General features: G+C 37.6%; 1 protein-coding gene across 1 annotated transcript in view; it reads right to left on the bottom strand.

The window, feature by feature from the left end:
• Positions 1-611, bottom strand: part of LOC110466913 (sarcoplasmic calcium-binding proteins I, III, and IV-like) — a 17,226-nt gene extending 16,615 nt beyond the window's left edge. Inside the window, exon 1 of the mRNA XM_021523706.1 lies at positions 516-611. The gene's annotated coding sequence lies outside the window, so the exon portion shown is untranslated. The remainder of the gene's footprint in view (positions 1-515) is intronic.
• Positions 612-9,792: the final 9,181 nt, after the last annotated feature.

Here is a 9,792-nt window from a genome sequence, read left to right as displayed (position 1 = left end):
TCTGTACTTCTCTACATTCCCACAAAATATGAATGATTGTTTCTTGTTCTAAATTACAAAGTGTACAGAGTGGACTTGTCACTAATCCTACTTTAAACATGGATGAATTTGTTGTCAAAATATGATGAACAATTCTATACTGAAACCATTGTAGTCTTGAATGTTTTGTTATTCTAAAAGGGGTCTTATATATATCATTCCAATTAAAATTATTCAAATCCAATTTTTCTTCCCATTTTCTCCTCCCAGTAGCAATAGTATCTTTTTTTACCATAAGATTATAAAAATCTTTTATCCCTTTTACTCTTTTTAAGAAAAATTAGAACTGAACTCCTGCAAGTTTTACACAACCGAGCCTCTCACCTGGTGGGGAGGGCTTCAAAGGGAACTTTATACCTAAAAAAATGGCGCACCGGCCGGCCCCCATCTTACCTCACCATAGACGTAAGCTAATTTTGATAATTAGGATGTATGCTTTTAACACATTTAAAGATGACTTATTATTCTATACTTACCTGTCTGTGTAGAGAATACCGATGTCCTGTTGTTTGTGTGTCAGGTAGAAATACAGAAATCTCGTGCCCGTCTGTAAAAACGCACGGATGGGTAGCTCAGAATGGAACATCCCATAATATCAATTACGTATACTGTCATAATAGACTAGTCCTAGTGTCTCAGGGGTCAAACGGACACTATCGAGACATTTTTAGAATGCTATTTATGAATCGTAACATATCAAGTGTCTTTATAAATAAGCAGAGATATGCATATTACACTGTATATTATAATAAGATGACAACGTTCCTACGTTTACTATAAAGTTGATACAGGGACCTGAGAATTTGTTACAGCTATATGTGGACCTGAACTAAGGTGTTCAGAGTAATTTACCACGTTTAACAGGGGTTTAGATCAACTTTCGTTGAACATGCCTCCAATGATGATATACTCTCCTATATATCATCATGGAGATGGCATTGATATCAACCAGTTACATGTATAATAGTTACTCTGAACACATTAATCACAATGTGTATACACACATAGCCATACATCACATTTCGTTAAATGGAGGCTTTATTCAGACGGTCGTTATGGACGGCTGATAGTGTATATAAAGGGCGGGGTCGGGGGGGGGGGGGCCGCTATGGACAGCTGATAATGTAGATAAAGGAGATTCGCTATGGACAGCTGATAATTTAGATAAAGGAGAGTTGCGGTGGACAGCTGATAATGTAGATAAGGGAGGGTCGTTATATACAGCTGATAATGTAGATAAAGGAGGGTCGCTATATACAGCTGATAATGTATAGATAAAGGAGGGTCGCTATGGACAGCTGATAATTTAGATAAAGGAGAGTTGCGGTTGACAGCTGATAATATAGATAAGGAAGGGTCGCTATGGACAGCTGATAGTATATATATATAATGGGTCGCTATGGACAGCTGATAATGTAGATAAAGGAGGGTCGCTATGGACAGCTGATAATGTATAGATAAAGAAGGGTCGCTATATACAGCTGATAATGTATAGATAAATGAGGGTCGCTATGGACAGCTGATAATGTAGATAAAGGAGATTCGCTATGGACAGCTGATAGTATATATATATAAGGGGTCGCTATGGACAGCTGATAATGTATAGATAAAGGAGGGTCGCTATGGACAGCTGATAGTATATATATATGAGGGGTCGCTATGGACAGCTGATAATGTATAGATAAAGAAGGGTCGCTATATACAGCTGATAATGTATAGATAAATGAGGGTCGCTATGGACAGCTGATAATGTAGATAAAGGAGATACGCTATGGACATCTGATAATGTAGGTAAAGGAGGGTCACTACGGACAGCTGATAGTGTATATAAAGGGGGCTCGCTATGGACAGCTGATAGTGTAGATAAAGGAGGGTCGTTATATACAGCTGATAATGTAGAAAAAGGAGGGTCGCTATATACAGCTGATAATGTATAGATAAAGGAGGGTCGCTATGGACAGCTGATAAAGTAGATAAAGGAGGGTCGCTATGGACAACTTTTAATGTAGGTAAAGGTGGGTCGCTATGGACAGCTGATAATGTAGATAAAGGAGGGTCGCTATAAACAGCTGATAATGTAGATAAAGGAGGGTCGCTATGGACAGCTGATAATGTAGATAAAGGAGGGTCGTTATATACAGCTGATAATGTAGATAAAGGTGGGTCGCTATATACAGCTGATAGTGTATAGATAAAGGGGGATCGCTATGGAGGCTTTATTCAGACGGTCGCTATGGACAGCTGATAGTGTATATAAAGGGGGGTCGCGGTGGGCAGCTGATAATGTAGGTATAGGAGGGTCGCTATGGACAGTTGATAATGTAGATAAACGATGGTCGGTATGGACAGCTGATAGTGTATAAATAAAGGAGGGTCGTTATAAAGGTTTATTCAGGCGGTCGCTATGGACAGCTGATAGTGTAGCAAAAGAAGGGTCGCTATATACAGCTGATAGTGTAGATAAAGAAGGGTCGCTATGGACAGCTGATAGTGTAGATAAAGGAGGGTCGCTATGGAGGCTTTATTTAGGCGGTCGCTTTTTACAGCTGACTTGCACATTTTTGTAAAATCTTGAAGTGCATAATTCACAGTGCACACCAACATTTTGTTCATGATTTATTCGTGGAAAAACACACGAACACAAATCTGTGGTATATCTTCATGGTAGTATGTTGATAACATGATTTTCAATTCGAATTCGTGGAACACAGCAAGACATGTGTGCACATATATAAACAAGTCTGTAGTATACATCAGAATATATCGTTTGACTATTTGACCGTATTACCTGCTTTTAAATGTAACCTGTGATTAGGTTACAGACAGCCACCTTGTAGGTAACCTACCTGTAATCTGACAGTGTTACATTTACGACAATGTAATCAGTCTCCCCCTATGAAGTGTCGGTCACATAACCGAACTACTTGGTTGTGAAGGGACGTAAAACCAATCAATTAAGGAAGCAGGCAAGTACTCAAACTGGTTCGCTGAACCCCTGCCTCAGCATGACACTACTAGGCGCTTTTTAAATAACTTTTTTTCCAGAAATTTGATTTAATTTTTGTCTTAAGGTCATAGGAGTGTATTGATAAAACGGAAATAGGAAGGAAGTACATCCCTAGTTGAAATTCCAATGTAGGGAGACAGTATCACATTTCCGCATATTCTAATTAAGAAACAATCAACATATGTGCGTGCATTGTGGTGGAATATATAACTCGGGATTCGAAAATGTTGGAAAAATAATTAACTCAGGCCGAAGCGGCCTTAGCGGCCTTCGTTAATTAATTTTACCAACATTTTCTCACCCTCGTTATATATTCCACCATAATGCACGCACATAAGTTTATTAATTTTATTCTACCACGTCAAATGTCAGTAATTGTAAAGTTTTGCTGTCTTATAAGGCGACATGACCTAGATAATTCGATATGCAAATTGTACGCTGATCTTTTGCGCGTTCAAGATTTATGACGTGATCGTGTTGCCTCGTTTTAACTTGATCAATGTCGCGTCAACATTCTCAGTGCGTAGGGTTGGGATTCCCGGATTGCGTTTACTTCTAAAACCATCATCATCGTGCCGATATCAAGCGGACGTTCTTTGAAGTGCCAGTGATACAACATCATACGATAGGCCTGACATGAGTTGGCATATTCAGTTGGTTGCCATGACGTGATGGAAAGTCATGACGCGACCTTCACCTTCACCGACTTCACCGGACAGCTGTGTTTTGCAACCACTGTTCAGACCTTTGCTACTTTTTGCAACATTATTCTTCACACACGTAGGCGAATGCTCGACATCACTTTGATCTTTTGAAAGCAGACGACGTTTTGCAGACCAGAAACAACTGAACACGTGTGACGTCAGATACGATGTTTATTTCAATCAATCAAACATTGGCACGCTATCGACATCGTTCGTCAAAACATGAAATCAACGCTTGACAGTACATACACACACTGCACACATCGTGAAATGTACGGCACTTCCCAGTGAAGTAAAAACAAATATTTTGATCCCGCCTGACAGTTATGCTATTTTTGTTAATTCATGATAAAATACGGGGAGAATGTTGGAACAGCATGTTTGCGCACTATTTCACGTGCATTGGTTATTGGCACGCGCATGGTATATCGCCCAATAATGCACTCTTTTTTAACCAATGAATCCCGTCGTTACATCACAGACGTGGTAGAATGTTTAATATTAAATTGATAAACATTGTATGTTTATTACTAACATAACAGTGTGTTCTCTCAATATTAAAGTACTTCAAAGCAATACAGGCATTAGTTCAGTTGTTTTTCATCAATGAGTCACATGTATCCATTTTTCTGTACTTCAGGAAACCGGCTACCTATTTCACTACTGTAAAGTATTTCATGAAAGATAACTCTTACATGTAATTACTATTTTTATATAGTTTTATTATAAAATATCATTTTTTAATCGTTAATAGATCATTCATTTTACACAATTTCAGCAATGATCAAATTGATATACATTTAATGCAATACTAATCTATGTCAGTATCACCAACGGTATCTTTTACCAACCTCACTTGAATGTTTACGGCACATACACTGAAACAACCATTCCAGACCATTTTAAAATCCTCCTGGCGCGCTAGCGGCACATTTGATTTTTGAATTGTGTTGGTGTTTTAAGTAGCGGAGTGCAGCGATGCTATTACTATTGGAGTTATTATGATGGACAGGAGAGAGTACTTTCTCTGAAAATATCATACTGCAGCGAATTGGGTGATCGAATCCCAGCCAGACGTAGGAACATGATTTATTCAGTAGAGTTGAAAGTGATACATACTTTATGTATTTTACAACAATTATGAAACACGTTTTTACAACTTATACTTACCACACTTGTTTGTCCAGATGTTAGCGCGCAAATGGTCTTACTGTGGGAGGATAATCCGGAGAAAGCCCATGTGGTCACCTGTCGCCATACCTTTTCACGTCCGGTCAGCGAATCGAACCCCGGCCGCCTAGGTGAATGGCAAGTGCGCTCTCCACTGCGCTACCTGACCACTTCCTAGCGGTACATCTTTTCATGTAGTAATGTTTTTGCGATATTTTGACACTGAAGAGAGGAAATTAGAAGGATTTGTGAACAAGGCTTTTATTTGATGTTTAAAAAACAGAGTATAAAAAAAAACAAAGAAGATGTTGGAAATATCATTAATGAATAATAGAGCTTTAAGTTTGCACACCACATGATAAAATCTCGAATGTAGGTTGGATAACTATAAAACTATTATGAGCATCCTGCCGTTCCTGAATAAAGTAGTTTCCGTTATCGCCGCTCCGGTATTGCTTATAATACTCAGATGACATCGAATGGTTTATTTTATTATAAACTTATATTTTAGTTAATATATAAAATCATGTGATGTACTAAATCGACAATTGCCTTCTGTTGAGAACACTATCTTATCACGTTGTGGCGCGAGTATGGAATGATAGTACTTCGCCGTATTCTTCATTATTACATATCACCCTCAACAGTTGAGAATTATATACAGAGTCTGTGAGCGTTATATGTGTTTCAGGTAACATGACTGAAAAGTATATTAGGTCGGTCGGGATTTTTATTGTATTTTCTGGGAAGTGGGGGCTGATTTAATCACCAAACATATTTTAAATCTTTTAAATAACAATATAGTATATAGATTAAGTTTCATAACTAACTATGAAGTAGAGAGGGTATATATGCTGACAGTGAAGTTAATCCGGTCACGGATCAATGTCATTGTCCACACACCGTATGCTGTGTGACACACGCTATATGTTGTAGGTCGTGGTGTATTATATGCAGCGATAATTGACGAGGACACCACAGCCTGTATATCGGTTAATGTCTGTTGATGATGAACACAGAATTAATCTCAGTATGTACAATAACACAAAGTATTGAAACAAAGGCATTTGTTTTTTTCAATGTATCCGCGAAGAGTTTTTCAAGTTTCAAGTTTTATTATATCCAAAGGCGATACAGCATGTAGGTTACAAATATACATAATTAAATATTCAAAATTCATGTGTGATGTACAAGATGTCGGAGGACAATTCCATTCAAATATATATATACCTACAGACATCTAATAATGATATCACGTGCAGTTTTACAGCATGATATTTCGTTAAGTTGTTGAAAGGACAGTATTTAACAATACCATTATATTTGTGACGTTACTACATGTATACATGTGACGTCATGAAATAATGACATCATAATAAAAAACGCCACATAACTTCAAACAGCCAGAAAGAATCATGGGATGTCATCAAAGTACTATTTAACGCGCTATTAACGAATATTAAATAACTATTATTATACATGTACACTTATAAAAAGGTAGTTTCAAATAATATTTTAATATAAAATCACTACTGAGCGAGAAGAATTTTCCTTTTAGTTTAAGTTTAAACATATTTTATTGCCAAAATAGTGACAACAGGACTGGGCACAAGTTATTACAACATTATTTACGCCCTTTCCTCAAATATATACATCAGATTTACAAACATGGCACAACTGGGTATCAAATAATATGTATAATAATAGCATTACAACAACAGAAACAAAAAGAGAAAGTAAAAGAAAAAGAGCAAGAACAACATTGAACAGTCTCACAAATTGAGTATAGAAATATAAAACGCCTTACGAATTAAAACCTACCGCTGGTTTTTATGAATTTTTGCACGTTACGAAAAATATCGTTATTTTGTTGAGAAGACAGATCCGGAATACCAGATAACAATATATCTAAAGAGATTTCATTAACAAAATTTAGATTTTGAAACAGTAACGTGCAACAAATATTTGTCCAGTCTATTTAAAGATTCAACACTTTTACAGGTAAATAATTCTATTAGTTTATAGACACTTCGATGCCGATAATAATACTGTTTGATGTCTGATTTTCTTAAAACAGAATATGCAGGACAAAGTTGTACAAAAAGTACTTCATCTTCGACATCATTTTTATCGCAGACTGTACATATTCTCTGACCTCTTGGAATGTTATTATAGCGCTCAGATTCTATGTCAAAACTGTGTGCGTGCATGCGAATTTGTCTCAATATTTGTTTACCCTAATATTAATGGGCTTAGTCTTGTACAAGTAACATTTGGAAGATACATCAAAAGCACTGCGTAATTTTTGGATAAATACCTCATGAACACGTTGAGCATACATTTGCAAAAAAAAAAGATTTTCATTTTGTACATATTGGCAAGTCCAAATATAAATAAAACCCAAACTACTTAGTTCATGCTGAATTTGATAAACCCTATTAATTTTACAATTAGGTTCTCTGATATTCAATTCGACTAATGCGTCGTAACATGGTTTTAAAACACATTTACTAGTATTCATTTTTTTTAACCAATATCTCATTATGGCCATTTTACGTTGCACATATAATGAATATCTCCCAGTTTTAAAGTAAACCATAGAAGTATTGACTGTTTTCTTAACATTTCATAGGTCTTTGAGAAGAAGGAGATGGAGTCTAACCCGGGACCGCTGCGCGGCTTACTAGTCTAACGCTTTAACGAATGAGCGAAAAAGAAATTCTCTCAGCCGAGTTCACAGGAAGCGGCTAGTATTTTGCCAGGGTAGCATTATATTGTTTTACAAAACTACAATACTATCTACTTGTTAACCCCCCTCCCCCCTTCCTCCAACCAATCATTATATTTCCGGTACTGCATGGCTTTTAAATTCTTTTCTTGTTTCATCCGTTTTCAAATACTCTAACAGTATTGTAAATGGTTATAATCAGTATAGATATATTGCTATTTGGGCCGAAACATTGAAGAGACTGAAAGCTGAAAACTGTTTTCAATGTTAACATTTGACTTTTTGATCGTTTTACAAGATGTAAGCGAGTTACAAGACAGTATTTGAGCACAGAATCCATGCTTGAGCATGAAAACGGTTTCATAAATACGGACCCTGATATTTCCTATCTGTGCTCAGAAACTGGACATGCATTGCTACCAGTCTGTGTTTCTCTTACTAGAGTCGTCAGTTTGGTTTCCATTTAACTCACTGTCTGAAAATTTGTGACTTGCAATGTAACACTCATTTCTCTGCTTGTAACTCGCATTTCTCTACTCGCAGCTTGCATTTCTCTACCGGCAACTCGCATTTCTCAACCGGCAACTCGCATTTCTCTACTGGAAGCTCGCATTATTCTGCTGACAACTCGCATTTCTCTGTTTGTAACTCTCATTTCTCTGCTTGTACCTCGCATTTTTCTTCTCGCAACTTTTATTTCTCAACCGGCAACTCGCATTTCTCTACTGGCAGCTCGCATTATTCTACTGGCAACTCGCATTTCTCTGTTTGTAACTCTCATTTCTCTGCTTGTTACTCGCATTTCTCTACTCGCAACTTGCATTTCTCTACCGGCAACTTGCATTTCTCTACTGGCAACTTGCATTTCTCTACTCGCATTTCTCTACTCGTGACTCGCATTACTCTGCTAACAACTCGCATTTCTCTGCTTTTAACTCTCATTTCTCTGCTTGTAACTCGCATTTCTCTACTGGCAATATGCATTTCTCTACCGGCAACTTGCATTTCTCTACCGGCAACTTGCATTTCTCTACCGGCAACTCGCATTTCTCAACCGGCTACTCGCATTTCTCTACTGGCAGCTCGCATTATTCTACTGGCAACTCGCATTTCTCTACTCGCATTTCTCTACTCGTGACTCGCATTACTCTGCTGACAACTCGCATTTCTCTGCTTTTAACTCTCATTTCTCTGCTTGTAACTCTCATTTCTCTACTGGCAATATGCATTTCTCTGCCGGCAACTTGCATTTCTCTACCGGCAACTTGCATTTCTCTACCGGCAACTTGTATTTCTCTACCGGCAACTTGCATTGCTCTACTCGCAACTCGCATTTCGTTACTCGCAACTCGCATCTCTCTACTCGCAACTCGCATCTCTCTACTCGCAACTCGCATTATTCTGCTGACAACTCGCATTTCTCTGCTTGTAATTCGCAACTTAGGAAACGTGACACTCCTGAGATTGGGTCAGAAGAGATATGTGGCGATTTGAGTGATATAGGCATACTATTAATAGTTTCATTCGATCAGTATTACATCTGTCCCCATAACTCGGTAATACCGTCAAATATGCCAGACAAAACGTATTTAGTCACATGCATATTCGGGTTTTTATAACTATGTCATGTTTAGCATATGCTTTCATATAAAAAAAATGGAATGTTCAGATCCGGACTCGAAATGTTTGAGAAAAAACCCCACTCCTTAAGCCTACAGGTTTTTCGTTAATGTTTTTTTTTTCCCTGGTTATAAAATATGATAAACTGATCAATTGCTTATTCGAAGCATTTTGATACGTCATGAAGAGGTAAATGAACAATTTTGAAAAACGGTAATTAAAGTAATATTAACAATTCTTGCTGGCCCGGATGTCAGCGTGCGGGCGTCTTGGTGTCGGTGGAGACTGGAGAACCTGGATATTAACCACGTTGTCGGGAAGGTCACCCTATACCTGTTCACATTCGATCGGGGAATCGAACCCCGGCCGCATTGGTTAAATGTGATAGCGTTATTCACTGCGTCACCCGATATCAAGGTAAGTGAATTATTACGATATACCGACATTTGATATGTATTAAAGCCCGTCTGTGATCCATAATTCACGTGACTGTAATGTCGTGCTGACTATAATAAGTTTACTAG

Source organism: Mizuhopecten yessoensis, unplaced genomic scaffold, assembly GCF_002113885.1.
Source record: "Mizuhopecten yessoensis strain PY_sf001 unplaced genomic scaffold, ASM211388v2 scaffold11147, whole genome shotgun sequence".
Lineage (NCBI taxonomy): Eukaryota > Metazoa > Mollusca > Bivalvia > Pectinida > Pectinidae > Mizuhopecten > Mizuhopecten yessoensis.
Note: the sequence above shows the minus strand (reverse complement) of the source record. Positions and strands in the feature narration are given on the sequence as shown.